General features: G+C 38.0%; 1 long non-coding RNA gene across 1 annotated transcript; it reads right to left on the bottom strand.

Annotated features, from left to right (window-relative positions):
• Window positions 1-3,287: 3,287 nt before the first annotated feature.
• LOC148055784 (uncharacterized) lies at window positions 3,288-7,375 on the bottom strand. Its single transcript, XR_015704939.1, has 3 exons — window positions 7,210-7,375; window positions 6,816-6,935; window positions 3,288-5,726 (listed from the first exon to the last, which is right to left on the bottom strand). It is a non-coding gene; the product is annotated as an uncharacterized LOC148055784 (long non-coding RNA).
• Window positions 7,376-18,538: the final 11,163 nt, after the last annotated feature.

Genomic DNA, 18,538 nt, shown 5'->3' with positions numbered 1-18,538 from the left:
GCTTGATCAGAAAATTACATCTCTATTAGCAGCTATAGTTTAGGCCACAAGGATATTTGTGTTATCCTGTCTTCAATGTTGTTACAAAATCTCAAAGCTACTTAATCACTGCTACAAAATTCATCAGTCTGTATGTTTAGATGCACAGATTGCTACAAGCAGATCACCTTTGTATGCTGGCTTTCTTCCTGTGTCAAGACATTATGACTCTTGAACAGTAGTCTCCAGGCTCTGCAGCTGTCCCTGCCTCTGCTCAGGATCAAGGCAATCTGGAGATCATCTTTCCCAGTGAGTGGGTTCCTGGTCCAAGACCTGTCTGCTGGAAGCAAGACCAGCTGTGGTATGAGACACCAGTTAGAAATATGCTTCCTTCTTTCACAGGGGAAGATACATGAAGAAGAGCCCTGGTTACAAGCAAAAGTACTCTACTGATGGTTGTGTGTATCATGGTTTAATGCCAACAGGCAAGTAAGAACCACATAGCCACTCATTCACTCTCCCCTGGAGGAATAGGGGAGAGGATCGGAAGAGTAAAAGTGAGAAAACTCCTAGGTTGAGATAAAGACGGTTTAACAGGTAAAGCAAAAGCCACGAATGCAAGCAAAGCGAAATAAGGAATTCATTCATTGCTTCCCATTGGCAGGCAGGTGTTCAGCCATCTCCAGGAAAGCAAGGCTCCATCACGCATAATGGTTACTTGGGAAGACAAAATGCCGTAATTCTGAACGTCTCCCCCTTCCTTCTTCTTCCCCCAGCTCTATACGCTGAGCATGACGTCATATGGTGTGGAATATCCCTTTGGTCAGTTGGGGTCAGCTGTCCCAGCTGTATCCCCTCCCACCTTCTTTTGCACCCCCAGCCTACTCACTGGTGGGGTGGGGTGAGGAGCAGAAAAGGCCTTGACTCTGTGTAAGCACTGCTCAGCAGTAACCAAAACATCCCTGTATTATCCACACTGTTTCCAGCACAAATCCAAAACATAGCCCCATACTAGCTACTATGAAGAAAATTAACTCTATCCCAACCAAAACCAGCACAGTGTACTTCACTAACAGTGAATGGCTTATGGCCTAAGGCCTGGAAAATGAAAAGTGAGAAGAGAAATTTCAGAGCAGGTAAATAGGTGGTGCCTCTTGTGCAAGAGAAGAAGAGTGGTTGTGTGTAGGTACCTGGAAGAAATCTGAAGTCCAAAGCTCTGTAAAACTTTGGAGCAGTTCTGTCCCTCTAAATAGCATAGGGCACTGGGCACAGTAATGGCTCACAAGATAAGTTACTGCTTCTTTGGAAAAGAGAATCTAGTTCTTCATCAGTTTACTAAAGTGACTGATGTTACATCTGTGACATTAGCATCCCTTAACAGCTGTATCCACAAGAAAGAGTATAGTGATGTTCATAAGAGGAAGAGACTATACTTCAGCTAGAGCAGGCTTTAGGCTTTGAATTTTTATAATACAACAAATTAGATTGAAAGACTCACTTTTTCAGAGCACAACAAAAAACTTGTGCTTGCCTTAGCTCAAATTCAGTTTCTCATCTATATGCAAACATCTAGTGCACAAACAAAACTAAAGCAGAACCATGAAAAAGCCTCACAAAACACCTCTATATCCACCCCATTCTGATTTTTCTTTCTACCTTTGTACCTTTCTTCCTGTACTTCAGCAAGCCACTCTCAATGGAAATTTAGGGAATATATTTTGCCTAAAAAGGACACTTTTCCCTACATTTCAGCACCTGAAAGTACCAGTTAAATGAAACTAAAATCTTTGCATTAAAAGCTTTGAATTTCTATGTATCTAAGATGAAAATGTTTATCAAAACCAGAATACAATTGCCAATAAGAGGAGAAGCAACACAAAGGACTATCTCACAGAGCAGACTCGCAGCTGGGTCTCCACCATTGCAAGAAGATATTTGAACAATAAAATTTTATATTTTATGAGCTGGATGTCTGCTTTTCCATGGCTAGGTTTATTCCCATGTAGAATGAAGTATGGAGGTTCTCTGAACAATCCTTAGTTTTTTAAGGCAGAGGGTTTGATAAAGAGAGAGAGACATTGTGTTCCCTGTGGGATCTTCAGTTTGGGCTGCACTTTACTAGCTATACTGAAGCAAAAAATAATCTCCTTCCCAAAACATGCGGAGAGAGACAAAGTGGCTTATAACAGTCCTTGCCAATGTTTTATTGCAAAGACTAATGCAGTAGGATTATTGACCTCTTTTGACCTTTTCACCTCGGTTAACTACATCTTTAAAAAATACCATTTGTTCCATGTATTTTTTCCCCATGAACAGGAGTAATTTTTTAACCTTGTGGTATTTGTTAGGCATAGTTCCATCAGGAGTAGGGAGAAAATAAATGTTCTAAACATAGCTGGTGGCATTATGAATTCTGAACTTTATCATAGTAAAAGACGTTTACAGATAGTCTTTTTTTTAACTTTGCATTCTGAAAAAGAATTATTATTCTTCCTATCAGCTTGAGAAAAGAATACAAGATTGTTATTTCTCTCTTGAAATCCTCACGAGTTACACACAAACTGCAATGGGAAGTATCATTAAAGTATATGAACAGTCTGCTTATATTTTTTGTTAATCATTTAAAATGAAAACAGTACATATGTCTTTATAAGTTGTAGATCTTTAGTAACACAATCTCTTCTTTCAGTTGATGTCCCAGCTTCTTGTTTTAGGCATTGGCTTTAGTGACAGAAAACACAAACTTGATGACAGAATGAAAGGCTGAAAGCACCTAATTAATTATCATCATTAAAAAGATTCGTATTTCTCTTTGCACATAGTGTGTGTACTTACATTTTAACTGAGATGGAATCAGCACTTCTATGTACTCTTAAACATCAGAATTATTTTGGGAAGATATAGCAATTTCCATTTCAAAGCTTTTCCTTTTCCTTTTTCTTTTTCTTCTAGGAACTTGTCACGAGGAAATATTTCTCCCTGTTCAGTTCTTTACACAAACACTGACTTTATCAACATTCAATCATTATTTTTGCCCCTTTTTCAAAGCCAGAGAAACTGTACAGTACTGCTTCAGTTGTGCTGGTCCTCAAAAAAATTTATTTTTTGTAGTATCACAGTATAATATTCCATTCATCTTGATGTTACTTTTGTATGTAAATATGTTGCCTTTACAGTCTCAGAGCTAGAATTTCACAAAACCCAGAAGTGACAGAATATACTGTGCTAGTGTGAACATCGCCATTCCAGTCCCATTGATTCACTGAGCCCTGACTTGGTAAATTATAAGGGGCAGTAAGTCATCCAGCTACTGGGTTAATTACAAAAGATATTAAGGACATAGTCCCAACGATGTTTTATTCTAAGAGTAGTACCACACAAGCCTCAGCTGCACTTGTGAATTTCAAAGATGTCAGAAACCACATAGTTTCTGCTTTCATTGCAGTGCTGATAACATCAGAGCTACCAGGGTCTGTGAAGAGTAATATAGTTAGTAGATAAAGCTTTCTCATCTGTAGCAAATGATGTGCGTGGCACTAATAAAGTTTACTGGTTTACAAACGTGTGATAAAAATCCGTCACATATTCTAGTGTGAAACGGACAAAGTTTCAGGTGTTTCTGAGATTTTATGTCAATCTACCCACTTCGGGATGAAAAATAAATGCTAATTACTCCCAAATGGCACTTGTGAGCTAAATAGCTATTTAACTGGGGAAAAGAGGTGAGGAAAGGAAAATACTCCCACCTCCTTTTCCAGGCTAAAAAATGGAAAAAATGTCTTTCAGATGTAAAGCAAGATAGAAGATACTGTATACTGTAGCACTGTAACAACTGATGGACCAAAATATTCTTCAAATCAAATATTTATCTGCCTGATAAGAAGGAGCCAATTTTGGAAAAATTCAGCTGTTCTGTAGACCAAGCTGTTTGTTGTATCTTGACTTAATATAAATTAAATCACTCAGTATCTCCTTAATCTCTGTTACCTTTCCAAAAAGGAAATAAATTATAGTTTATCATTAATGTAATATGATTTGCCTAATTTTAATGAATTTTTCTATAATGTGATCAATCCATTTCTTCCAGAAGTATTCCAAAACACTGCATGTCCAGTGCTTGGATTAATAAACAGGTATGTAGGAAAAAAAAAGGGGGGAAAGGTAGGCATTTGAGAAACTAAACAAATCAAAGATGTTTTTTTTAAAGTTAACTTGATTTTTCTATGCTAGACCAAAAAAATTTAACACCCACCCTCCAGGCGTGCACATTTAATGCTGTTCAGGTTTTTTTCTGAAACACCAACAATCAAGGGATGCAACCATAGTCATTACAAAGTACAGTGCAGCAATTGTGCTGTGATGATTAATGCTGGTACATTAGTACGCTGCTGTTTGAATACAGAGGTCACGAGTTGCAGTGAAGTTCTGCTGGATCTCTTCACTACAAAATGCCTTTCTTTTAATAGAAATAGAAATTTACAGGAAAGTTTTTGAAGTTGTATTCATATCACACAAACTCTGATGTTGAGTGTATCACATAGATCTCATAATAAGATATGAGTAACTTTTTTGGGTTTATTATTTTTAATTGATTTTTTTTGTGTTTTGGTGCACAATCCCATTGCATTATTTTATTACTCTAAAGTTGGATACTTCCTTTTCCTACTATAAAACAGAACAGACACTCTCCTCAAAAAGACCACTGAAGCATCAGCAATATCCTTGTTTGTGTGTTTCTAGGTTAAGTGGCCCTGGAGTTAAAAGACCCTTGTTGGCCTTTTCAAAGCTCCTTAATATTTTATGTCTGATGGAACCATATTTGGCAATGTGGTCCTTGTAGTGCAGGGAGTACTTCATGAATGCCAGAAAAGTTTAGCTTTTGTGTCAGATATGAACTCAAATCTCCATAAAAATCTTCTACGAAACCCCTCATCTATTAGTTGAGTCTTCATGCTCTTCATATTTGGCCATTCACCTTTAGTGTGATAAAATTTTCACTGGCCTCAGTTCGAAACTTAGTATATTTCCCCTAGGTATTTAAGCCAAAAAGCTAGAAGAATAAAAGGTAAGGATTTCTCTTTAGAATCAAATTGTTTATCTTATCACTTCTTCTCTTTTTCTTTTCTTTTTCAAAATATGTTAGCTAGTGCAGAAATACCAACATTTTATTAGAACACTTAAGCTCCTTCAATGCCATGAAGAGCATTAAATCCTAACTCCTATATGACCCTATTTTACCAGTTTGTGAAGTGGAACTAGAAAACTTCATTAGCCTCTCAGCTGAGTGTACAAAACCTGAGTGTTAGCCAGTCCTCCCAGTGTAGAGGACTCTTTATGAATAACCTGGGAAATATTCAGGGAGAAAACGTGGCTCGCTCCCAAACTCTAAAAATCTTCCCTTACATCATAAAATCCCTGGATTCCATCACAGGCTGATGCAATTTGAAGGCTGCTTCAAGGATTCAGGGGAGAACAATGACTGATTAGTGCTTTCTTGTTTTGTTTTCCTATCTTGGGTTACGCAAAGCAACAAATTATAAGAGAAACTGGATTAAATTGCTCTGGAAATTATCCAGATTACCAAGCATAATAGCTCTGAAGTACCATCATATTGTTAACAACCAGAAATAGTTATGTTACATATTTCTTCTGAAGTAGTAGCAGCAATTTTCATAAATGTTTCATGATATGATTAATATATTAATCCATTATGGAATGAATGTCACTGCAGATCCTTTGATAGTATCCTGTAAAAGAGGTTATAAAGTATAGTAATAACATTTAGACATGAAATGCTGCTACACTTGATACTATGTTTGTCATTCTAAAATGATTTTATACTGTTACAATACTGTTTTGTGAGCAGTGGCAGTGATACTGCTCAAAGATAACATCTGCAGTTCTGCGAACATCCGTATCAATTTTTTGCAACCATTTGAATACCATTTTTATAATAGCAAAACTGACTTCCAGCTTCATTAGTTTGACCTGATCAATGAACACACCTTTAACATTTAGCACATACGCCTTTTGCTTAACTTTTGCTGAATATACACTTAACATTACAACTTTAACTAGAAGGGGATGTTTCTCACTTCTACAGTTAATTTGCCTACTGAAGGCAAGCTTCCTATTAGCTATGAGGAACACAGCATTTATATTCAGTGACATGTATTTTTAAGCAAGTTCAGTCGACAATCTTTAGTCCACCAAAATCATTCAGTATACATGCTTAGAAAGCTTTAAGGGGGGTAGTCGCATGTGCCTGGAAGCTTACTTTAGATAGGAGTAGTTCAAAGCATTTACATCAAAGCCCTAATTTTTTTGCCATTAAAGTCTGTGGAGGTGAGTTTGGCAGACACAGTCTTGCCATCAAAGCCAGAGGCAAATGTATATATCTCTAGGCTTGTTCTGTTCATGTTTTCATTAATTGAAAAGAATGTATTGCTTTAGGCTTACTTTATACTATAGATAACAAAATCACTTCAACAGAAGTAAGAATTCTTTAAATCACCCACAGAATTATCTGAGATACAAACATTGAAGAATTTTGTGGTCCCTATTTTGCTATGAAAAAATACTTCAGATTTCTCTTCATCTTTTACAAGAAGAGCTGTGCCCTCCACCAGTAGAAGATAGTTTACTTGTATGCTCAGCAACTGTAATGGTACTAATTCTCCAAATTGTTCTGAGATGCGTGAAAGGGTTATCGGAAATGGGAGGAGAAAACTGAGTGGGGATCAAGTGATTAAAAAGGTATTTTAGCAGTTCCATGGCTCTAGACTACAATGACTTTGTGGATAATTATAAAATTTTTATTCTTGAACCTGACATACCTGCAGTGACCCATGTTGCCCCCCTTTAACAGCAGCAGACCATCAGTGTCTCTGTTGGCTCCTCAGCTATGTGTGAGAAGGGACAAGAGAAAGAAGGGCATTTTTGTTGGAGTTTGTTACCTGTGGGAGTTGCAAATGCAAAGAAACTAAGTCAGACAGAAGAGCAGTGAAAATAAACTATACGTAAGCTGCCAGTAAAACCATCAGGTTAAAAAATAATCTTCATTCCTTCAGGAGGAAAGGAAAATCATGGATTTAGACAGCCTTATTTTCATATGCTTCTTATACACCATTCCCAGTCACAGCTAGAAAACATCCTAACCATACCAAACTGTGGTTCTGGTAGGGACGTGACAGTTAAAGACCAAAAGGTAGGGAAAAAGGGAATACTCACCAAGGTCATCTTGAGCAGAAAGACCTTTGTGTTTGGGATCCGAGAGGGTTTTGGTTTCAGCTATGGAGAGTCATGCTGCATGAAACCAACCTTTCAGAAGAAACTCTTCAAAAAGCCCTAGCAGAGATGGGGAAGCTCCTTATCCAACATGTCAACAGAGTTGAAGTGCAATACTTGTGGGGGTAGCAGCCCCTCCAGCTGAAATGAGATCAATATGCAGTCATGTTGAAATACCCGGAATACTAATATGGTAATTAACACTAATACTAATGCTACAATTTGCAAGTGAAGTCTGAGGTACCTGGAGTCATCTGTGGTTGCAGGAGTTTTGCTCACTGGGTTTTCACAAAGATTGGGGGCGGGGTGGGGTGGGGTGTGTGTAACAAATCAACCAATTAAACAGTCTTAATTAATTCTATCCCTATGAAGTGTAGACACTCAGCTAGATACTTGCCCTCCAACTGGAATGGAAAGATCAGAGGGGAGCCAAATTCTTTGGTCTTTCCATAAGCATTAAATTATCACTGGGATTTCTCAAATTCCAAGGCCCTGTTTGCCCTTACTAAAGATTGCCCTATTTCACACATACAAGTAAAGAACTCACAAAGGATGAAAGCTCTGCCTGTGCTTGGGGCAAAAAGGAAAATCTTTTTCTTTTGTGATGAGTAAAATCTCAGGCCAGAGTTTTTAAGCACATAGGACCATGTTCTCAGTATCACTGTCAACCGCAGAAGGTTACAAGAGGAAAGATGCAGCAACTCAGCAGGATAATGTAAACACATGCTGGGGAAGTGAGGGTTGCATTTGAGAAATGAAGGAAGTTAATGTTTTGGGTTAATGATAATTTTTCTGGAAATTCTTGGGAGGTCTAACTGTATTCTGGGAGATCTTTGGTTTCTCAGGATTGCAAAGCTTCTGAATTCTCCCTCACACACACACAAAAATGCCAGTGCTATGCACTATATAGTTGTGCTAAGAAGTGAAACTGTCTGTAGGACTAGCTCATCATTTTCTCTGCATTCCAGTGAAGCCAGTGCTGGAATGCCACTAAGGTCCCAGCAGCTGCTTTTTCAGTAGGTGGTGGGATGGAAAAAAGCCTTTTGGGAGGGTCTGCCCAAAAGACAGCAGCAGCAACACCGGGATTATGACTGTCAAAGTTGTGCACTTGCTTTACCCATGCATGTGTGTGTACTAATGGAGTCATTTGATTACTTTTTTAAAAGGCGTGCTCTTTGCTTCGTTGGTTTAATAATCAAGGATTTGAAAAGCAGAGTTTTTCTACAGTAGGGATTAAATTATCTGTTGTTATGGTTTGTGTTTCTTTTTGGCCCCTTCTCCCTTTCTTATTACCTGGCTCTTTACTCCCTTCCTTCTCAATATCCTATTTACCCACTGCTGTTTAAATCCCCCACCTCCTCAGCCCTGCTTTTGGTGCTGCTCTGCTACCATCTTTCACCACCCTTCGTTTGTTACAAATAAGATGTGATCATAGTTACACACCTGCTCTTCTCATTTCATGATAGCATCAGAATACTACTTTCCCAGCAACGTGAGACTGACAGCAGTCAGAGCTTTTTGTTGCCTTTTTTTTTTTTTGCACATCTTTTTGAATATTTGGCATTAAGTGAAAAGCAGTCTTTTCCTTTCACATTACTGCTGTTTTGAACAAGCAAAGTTTCAATTTCTTTGAAGATAAGAGAACAAAAAACGTATTCTTTAGACAAGTCTTTGTTATTTTGCTGTACAATGACAATATTGACTGTTCTCCTCATGCCATTAGATCATCTACCTTAAGGCCAGGGCAATAAAGATGCCTAATTTGTCTCTCACCTAACCTTGACATTTATTTTAAAATTATATATGTCATGTGTTATGGGAGAAGACTCTCTCACAGGTAACACATATACATGATAACCATCTCCCTTCATTTCAGATTATCTAAAATGCATGTCCCTGCTCATGCTAACTTTATCTCTCTTTTCAGTAAATTATTTGAGAGTTGCTTCCTCTAGTTAATTCCTAACCGTTGGAAGTTAATGCTTCTGTTGCTTTTACTTTTGTTTGCTCAGCATTACCCTGACTTGTGCCTTGAACATATCCCATCACCATCCCCTTCAAACTGTTTGCACTGTTAACAGTGCCAACTCTGTATTTATTGCCTTTTTTAAGCCTTTTTTTCCAACTGGTGCCATCTGCTTGCTACACATTTACATCTCACTTAAAAACCTGTCTATGTTCACATGGGTTGCAGATAGAGAGCTCTTTTTGTTGGTTTGTTCATAAGTTAATTTACTATCAAAGAAAAAGGAAAAATTACCAGAAGTGATTACTTCCTCTCAGTCTCCATTTTGCAGGGTGGGAAATGTAAATTAGTCTTGTGTAGAAACGTAGAATCAAGTATACTGTTGGTGCTAAACAACTTTTGCACATGTATTTAACTGACACAGAGAAATATATTTAGGAACAACAGCTATAAAATGTTTTCACAATTCTTTGCTTTGAATTAGGCTTTCATGTTATCAGCTGCAGTATCTGAGTTAGAAGTTAATCTGTTGCAGCTTTGGGATAAATGTGTAATGCTAAGATTACACAGAATGCTATTACTATTGCATACGCCTCAAATCAATTAAATAAATGAAGCCAATAAAATTACAAGCCAAATAAAGCATTATCATCACAGCAGATTTCAGTCATGATTATGTACATAGAACTCTGAAATAGCACTTAGAATCTCTGATTTCATCCAATTGCCTTTGAATTTACATTAGTAAAACTCAAGATGGAAATTCATTAATTCTCTTTGCAAAGAGACTTCTATAATATCTTGGCAAATATGAATGTTGTTTATAATCATTTTATGAATGGAACTGCATCCTACTGTGTATTTGGTAGATGTATGAGAATATTAGGTGTCTTAGGGTATGCGATAGCTTCAATACCACATATTAGAATTATTAGATTATTAGATATCTTAGAATATACGGAGTCCTCAATACTGAGAATATTTTCTGTTATTATTGACATCTTATAATGCTACATGTGCACAACTTTTAGATGAAAAATTTAAACTCTATATGATCACACTTTAACAACATGTATATTTTAAATTAATATACATCTTCAAGTCCAATATTGTGAGTTTTTCCTTAATTTGACCTTTACAGAAAAGTTTAACTTTTGCGGTCTGTTTTTTTTTTTTTTAAGATGAAAATTCAGGTGTTACTTACTTGGGTCCCATCCAGGGAACAGGCAGTTTATGCCAAGAATCTGTAATGTGCAAATAATTCAGACTTCCACAAAAATATACACAAGAAGTTAATTCTTTTGCAACACGTGTATGAAAACTATGAAAAAAAATGGGGAAATTCTGAATTATTATTTTTGGTCTAACCATCTGTCACCAACTTTCACCCTTTTTTTTTCCTTTGACCTACCTAGTTGTCTGTATGGTCTAATGAAACTGAGCTACTCTGGGACACAGAGAGAACTGAAATGAAAGAAGAACATGAGGTAGTCAAAGGTTCTTGTTTAATGAACCTTTATTAACCTCCTACACATTCCTTCTCATTATGTTGATTTCAGTCTTAGGAAAGATTTAAAAAATATATTCAGAGAAGCTGCCTGATGTGGAAAAGTTTTGTTTGTAAGGAATGTGGTGGTATGCCAGCTCTTTCAGCATGGAAACAGAAAAACTAAGAATGCTTACCAATTAAGGCAATGCAATTCAGCAAGCCAGAGCCAACTGCAAAATAGCCCCGCTAAGACTGAAATGATATAACTGCAGTGTAACAGTGCAATCCTAGTTAGGATTTGTGAGAGTCAGTTCCTATAAGACAACCTTACAACAAAATTAACTTGTGGCTGAAGACGTTCACCACGGAAAGTAACACCTGGGAGGAAAACAACGGCCTCACTGTTTATGGTGTGACTAGATAGGATAAACCAGTAGAGACTAAATAAACCATTATTAACATGGCTATTGAGCAAGTAGATAACGGAGTCTTGCAAAAATACACTTTAATTAGTAGCACCTTAAAGTCAAAATAGCTATGTTGATTTAGAGTAGCTGAGAATGTAGCCTTTTATCTTCAAGGAACTCCAACTCAAGGAGCTTTGAATCATACAGGACTGAAGTAATATTATTTCCCTCAAGACAGTTTCTCAGTATGGGGACATTGCTACAGGGTGAATTTATTGATTGCATATTTGACGCTACTGACCAAAAGGGAACTGCACTGTATTTTCTCAGATTGCAAGTTCAACTTTAAGGATTTCAACTTCAGTGCTTCTGCCTTGTGGAATGAAAGAGAAACTTATTAATTTGTTCTTGACCTCGAGAGATAACTGTCATGAAAGACATTGTCCCCCTTAAGCAGCTTAATAAGTCTCTTGCTTTCCTTATTTCTAACAAGAGTACAAACTCTTTCCTGATCAGATTGTGGCAGGAAGGATGTGCCCTTTTCTACCTTTAGCAGTCAGTCTAGCTATAGTTTTAGGTGTTCAGTCCAGGCATATTTGCATTCCTCTTTGGCTGTACAGAAACAACCCAGTTTGTGCAAATCTCTGATATAAAATACATTGTTGTCTTAATAACATTACTGCAGGTGAAAATGAATATTGAGCATTACTAAAAGAAGGATTTAGTCTACACAGATTCTGGGGCACTGTAGCAGCTGTGAGGAGATTACTAAAACCATCTGCATCCCAGACATTGGACTTCCACATGGAGCAGCAGAACTGACAGAGTTGCAAAAGTTAAATCAGGACTCAGATCAAAATTTTGCAGACTAGCCACATGTCTACTAAAGATTTGAATAAACAATGCTGCCCTCATTTTTACTTTCTTTTTTCAAACACAGTTATGCTACATAAAAAGCTAGTCAATCCAACATCCTCAAACACGCCATGTTCTGTCTGCATTGATTTTCTAGCTGTTGACTGTTCAGAGAAAGCAGCTTAGGATTGTACATTTACTTCATACACTTAAAATTTTGTCAGCACATCTGCTTCTTCTTTCTTCTCCTGAAGGTATGCAACTGGATAGTAGCATTTGTGGCAAGATACCAGCTGTACTGTATCCATAATAGTAGTATTGGTGAAGGGAGGAGAGGCAGCAAGAAGAAGACAGAGAAAAGAAGACCAGAAGGGAATAATTTATCTTGCAATATAGATGGCTTGTCCTAGCAGCAGGCTTTAATTATTTTGTTAAACTAATTAAATTTGGTTTGTGTTTTTTAAATATCCAACAAAGTCAGGAATTCTAGGGTACAGAGTGAGTGTTTTTCTTTTGAAATTCCCTGTCTTTACTTATTTTCTACCAAAGAAACACCTAGAAGCCTGAGGATATATTTATCTATGTATTATAGGATGTTAGGTAAAAAATCTCTAGCCAGAAGAATTTATTACGTAAATAGATAACTAAGAAATTGCTGTTATCTGTATTTCACTAGGAGAAAAATCAGGAAACAGCAAAATTCAGTGATTTGCCAGAGGTTATACGGCAAATTATGATGCTCTGAATTCAGCCGCAATTCTTCTGTCTTCTAGTCCATAGAAAGAGACTAGCCTTCCCTGCTGACAGGACGGGTGTCTAGCAGTATTTCTATTTAGACCTCTGCAATAAGACTATACCGGACTATGTCAGGACTCAAGCTCCTTTGACTACCTCCACTTAGGCGAGTATACCCTAAAAGACAATGCAATGCACAGCCACTTCATCATTCCTTTTAACACACACACTAAACAGCATTAAAGCAAATGTCATATGCAGAGCTGACAGAAATAAATTGCACAAAAGTGATGAAGCACGGAGAATTATTTAGTAATAACAGAAGCTTCTAGTCAATACTGACCTTTACCCAACTGGCAATATTTCTAGGTGATGAATAATTGCAGACATGCACACAGTGCATATATACCTTTCTGAATCTTTGACTTTCTATGTGGTTTTTGTCTATTTAGCCAATATTTATTCTTCCTCTACTGTATTTGTCTATTAAAAGACATCAGAACAAAAGCAATTTAAATTTTTTTTCAAAGCTTTACTTATTTTATTAGCAATTTCAAGCCATTTTTTATCGAAAGCAAATGTTATTGTATGACCTTCTGCAATGGCAGTTTTACATCATGAGGTGACAAACAGATTTTAAAATACACCTGGTACATTTCACCTGTCAGTTATAAGTGTGCTTCAAAAACAGTGAGAATATACTATGACCAGCTTTATGACATTCCTAGAAGAGTACGGTATAACTCAGAGTTGACTAAGCACAGCAGAACAGAACTGTCATTGAAAGATTTTCTAATTGCACAAAAATCTAATGACAATTTTGACCACAAGTCCAAGTAAATGACATTATTTGCACCAGCTCCGTGTATTCAATGTTGCAGTTTTTATCTCATGAACCAAAAACGTTCCCAAAACTACTCTTGAACTAGTGGTGACTTCCGCTGCAGTAAGATGTCTAATTCTGTTCAATTAGCAGAGAAAAAATGGTGTTTACGATCCATGTTTTTATTTGAATGGAAGATTTTTCTTGCATTCTAAAATTGGAAATGATATAGAAAAACAGTGTTTATTGTCTTACTGTATGAGTGTACCAGTAGGTTGTGCATGACTGGAAAAGTCAGCACTTGTGCTGAGGCTGTAGGAAGGGTGACATCCTATAGTGTCTTCTTGGCCCTGCCCTCCAGAGGGGAGACTGGGAACATTTTCATAGTGCTCTGCAGTTCCCCTCTGCTCTGCAGATCCGGGCTGTGTTCTGTAATCCGAGGCTGTAGAGGCAGGAGGAAGGACCAAATGATATCTTTAGCCTCTGGACATAAGGAGCAGTCAAAAAATCCATCAATTTAGACATAAATGAAATGTAATTGATAATATGATTGAAATAATAGTGAATCATCTATGTTGTTGGGTTTTTTTTTATTTTGTTTTGGGTCCCCCCCCCCCCAGTAGATGTTTATCCTGGAACAAGAAATCCTATATAGCTAAAATATAAGAAAAATCATAGAATCATAGAATCATCAAGGTTGGAAAAGACCCTTAAGATCATCGAGTCCAACCGTCAACCTATCACTGCCAAGTTCACCTATACCATGTCTTCAAGCACCGTATCTATCCGTTCTTTAAATACTTCCAGGGATGGAGACTCAACCACTTCCCTGGGCAGCCTGTTCCAATGCTTAACCACCCTCTGGGTGAAGAAGTTCTTCCTAGTATCTAACCTAAACCTCCCCTGGCGTAGCTTGAGGCTGTTTCCTCTTGTCCTATCCCTTGTTACTAGGGAGAAGAGACCAACCCCTACCTTGCTACAACCTCCTTTCAGGTAGTTGTAGAGAGCAATAAGGTCTCCCCTCAGCCTCCTCTTCTCCAGACTAAACAACCCCAGCTCCCTCAGCCGCTCCTCATAAGACTTGTGCTCCAGACCCTTCACCAACTTCGTTGCCCTTCTCTGGACACGCTCTAGTACCTCAATGTCCTTCTGGTAGTGAGGGGCCCAAAACTGAACACAGTACTCGAGGTGGGGCCTCACCAGTGCCGAGTACAGGGGCACTATCACCTCCCTGCTCCTGCTGGCCACACTATTCCTGATACAAGCCAGGATGCCATTGGCCCTCTTGGCCACCTGAGCACACTGCTGGCTCATGTTCAGGCAGCTGTCAACCAACACCCCCAGGTCCTTTTCCACCAGGCAGCTCTCCAGCCACTCCTCCCCAAGCCTGTAGCGTTGCATGGGGTTGCTGTGACCCAAGTGCAGGACCCGGCACTTAGCCTTGTTGAATCTCATGCAGTTGGCTCCAGCCCATCGGTCCAGCCTGTGCAGGTGCCTCTGTAGGGCCTTCCTACCCTCCAGCAGATCAACACTTCCACCCAACTTGGTGTCATCTGCAAACTTACTGAGGGTGCACTCGATCCCCTCATCCAGATCATCAGTGAAGATATTGAACAGGACTGGCCCCAGTACTGAGCCCTGGGGAACACCACTCGTGACCGGCCGCCAACTGGATTTGACTCCATTCACCACCACTCTCCGGGCTCAGCTGTGCAGCCAGTTTTTAACCCAGCACAGAGTGCACCCATCCAAGCTGTGTGCAGCCAGCTTCTCCAGGAGAATGCTGTGGGAGACAGTGTCAAAGGCCTTACTAAAGTCCAAGTAGACAACATCCACAGCCTTCCCCTCATCCACTAAGCGGGTCGCCTTGTCATAGAAGGAGACCAGGTTAGGGAAACAGGATCTCCCTTTCATAAACCCATGCTGGCTGGGCCTGATCCCTCGGTTGTCCCGCACTTGCTGCATAATGGCACTCAAGATGACCTGCTCCATGACCTTCCCCGGCACCGAGGTCAGGCTGACAGGCCTGTAGTTCCCAGGTTCCTCCTTCTGACCCTTCTTGTGGAGGGGTGTCATGTTTGCTAGTTTCCAGTCATCCGGGACCTCCATGGTCGACCAGGACTGCTGATAAATAATGGAGAGTGTCTTGGCCAGCTCCTCTGCCAGCTCCCTGGCAGAAAATATGTTTCTTTTTCTTCACTTTCAGATGACAGCTAACAGGTCTCCTTTCAACAAGATTCTTATAAATGATAAAGGTATCTGTCACTGTTCTGTTGAGTCTTTCATTCAGTGGCCATTAATCTATACTAATTTTACTAGTGATTTTTTAAATAGGATTTATTAATTTATTAATAGTATTACTCATGGAAATATGCCTAGACGCTATGTTTACATATGTGAAAATGATCTTTGGAACTTATGAGAAATGCCAAGCAAGCCTTTAGTCTTGTAGTATTACACTTGTATAACATCAATGCATTAATAATGCAGACAAAACTCAATTTAAAAAAGCTACCATACGTATGACAGGTTATTCTTGAGACCTTCATTTCATACTATGAACCCTTTTTATATAAGTACTCTATATTCACTGAAGTCAAAGGAGCTGCTTTTATAAGTAATGTGATACTATTAGCCCTTTTCAATTTTAATAGCAGCCCTCTTTTAGAAAAAAGACTCTTTATAAAAGCAATTAGAAGCATTCCTGTATTACCAATACAGTATTGTTTGAATTGTATACCACTTCACGTATTTTCTGAATAAGTATAATAATGTATCCAGAGCTGGGAGTTAAAGTTCTATATAGAACAAAAATAAACGCAACTTGTGTTGGAAGTCAGTAGTTTTCAATTTAACCAGTAACAGCATCTTTGTTTTAATTATTATCCCAGTAAAAAGTAATAAATTATGTTGGAAAATTGAAGAGAATAGTTGGTTTAACTCCTTAAAGAAGGGCCAATTCTGCAGTTATCTTGCTCCAGTTTAGAAATGTATTTGAGTTATATTTTTTTCTAGTGCCAGTTCCAAAGCATTTGGTATTCACCTTAAAAATGGCAATTTTCAGAAATTTTCTTACATTATGGTCCAGTCCTGCCCACGTTAAATTCAATATAAAGTTATCACCGTTTTCCATTAAATGATTGTTATCACTTCAAATTTAACAAATTTCATTTTCCATCCCTCCATTTCCCTATCAGGTCATTTGTGAACCAATGAGAATAATTTCCCAGTTTCTTGAAGGATGCACTGAAACTTTGCAGAAAAGATATACAAGCATTAATGAGAAAAAGAACTGTGAAAGCTCCTTCGAGGCAAGGTTTTAAGCTGTGTTCGCCTTCTCTTCTAAATGAAGTTGACACGGTGGTTTGCTTGAGCACTGAACTGAGAAATGGTGCTCCATTGCCCTGGAACACCAGCTGCTGATGTCCCTGACTCAAGCATCTGCCCTGCTCTGTGGCATCTTGCCCTATGTTAGCTTCTTCTAAAACTGAGAAGCATTTGCTGAGGCCTGACTACACATATGCTGAGCTTACCCACTTGATTTCCTAAGGACGCAGTAGCCATTTAAATAGATACTTCACAGTGAAACTTTCCTTGAACTCCAATATCCTAAACTAATTATAATAGATAAGGGTGACATACAGGCTTCAACTGGGAATCAGAACAGTTCTAGGAATGCTCTTTAAAGATGCTGAGTTTTAATGGTGAGAAACAAAAGTATGTTTTGTTAAAGTTTTAAACATGCAGCACAATGACTGAATGAAGAGAGATGGGTCATGGCTGGAACAGTGCACGTATTACAATGACATGAAAATGTGCAACTGATAACTTTGTTGCTTCACAATGAAAACCAAAACTGCATGCAAAAAGAAAGTCATTGCAGTAAGAGTAAAGCAAAAATCGATATTATTAAAATAATAATAAAGCAGAAAAGCTTTTATAATTTTCATCTTGCCAGGAGCTTTTTGGAATGTCAACATATAGTGACCACTGCATGAATGTTAGAGGAAGAGTCACAGACTGGCAAATGAAATGAGGGGAAATGATGCCTGCCCCCTAGCTTAAGTACAAGCTAGTTATTCTGGCTGTTTGCCCAAACCAAGTCTTGTCTTATTTCAGTATTTTTCCTCCAGTGTTTTCTGGACATCTATTACCCTTACTAAGGAAGCTGACAGTATGGCTGTTCACACTTGCTGAGATACCACTCATATTCTTCTTTTATGATCTTTCTATTACTCATCCTAGTCCTGTATTACAGCATACACTGCACATAGGCCTACTAAGTTAAAATCAAATGGTAACTCTACAGTAGCAGGTTTTTACAGAAATTTATTTAATCTCATTAAATATTGCATCAGCTAATAATTCTATAATTACTGTACATGTCATGGAATGTCTTAACAAAACTTCTACTGAGAAAGAATTATTTCTATATTAGAAGAATCCATCATTTTGTAGGCTATAACAACATAAAAAATGTGAAATTTTAATTTCCTTTTGTTGAAACTTGTGATAACTTATGCTTTCTTCTTATGTAAATTTTCCTTTCATTTAATGTTTTAAAGACATTTAATGTTTTAAAGCTTTTTATGAAGTGTTAGTAAGACATATTTTTTTCAAATACAAAAAAAACCATGACTGCAACTATCCATGAACTTTAAACAATTAAAAGGAAATTAAACAAAGTAACTTCATAACTTTCAAAGGCTGTCACAGGTAAGTAAAAACCTCTAAAAATTAAATAAACCTCTGAAAAAATATAGGAATTTTTTTTTTTTAAAGTTTTGTGCATGATGGCATTACAGGGCATTGTAGATAAGATGGGAGACTGTCCACTTCCCTATTCCTTGACATGAGTTCTGCCATCACCACTTCAACAACTAGCTGGGAAGAAAGAGAACTTTCTTTGGAACCTCATTCTTCTACCAGTATAACCAGCAGCAATATGCACCTTTATGCTCGTAGTACCTGGTGACACTTCTCGGGCAGTTTCTCAC

The sequence above is a fragment of the Nipponia nippon genome, unplaced genomic scaffold (assembly GCF_047370975.1).
Source record: "Nipponia nippon isolate SJK-2023a ecotype South Korea unplaced genomic scaffold, ASM4737097v1 scaffold_2, whole genome shotgun sequence".
Taxonomy (NCBI): domain Eukaryota; kingdom Metazoa; phylum Chordata; class Aves; order Pelecaniformes; family Threskiornithidae; genus Nipponia; species Nipponia nippon.
The sequence above is the reverse complement of the archived record's forward strand: the minus strand, read 5'-3'. Positions and strand labels throughout refer to the sequence as shown.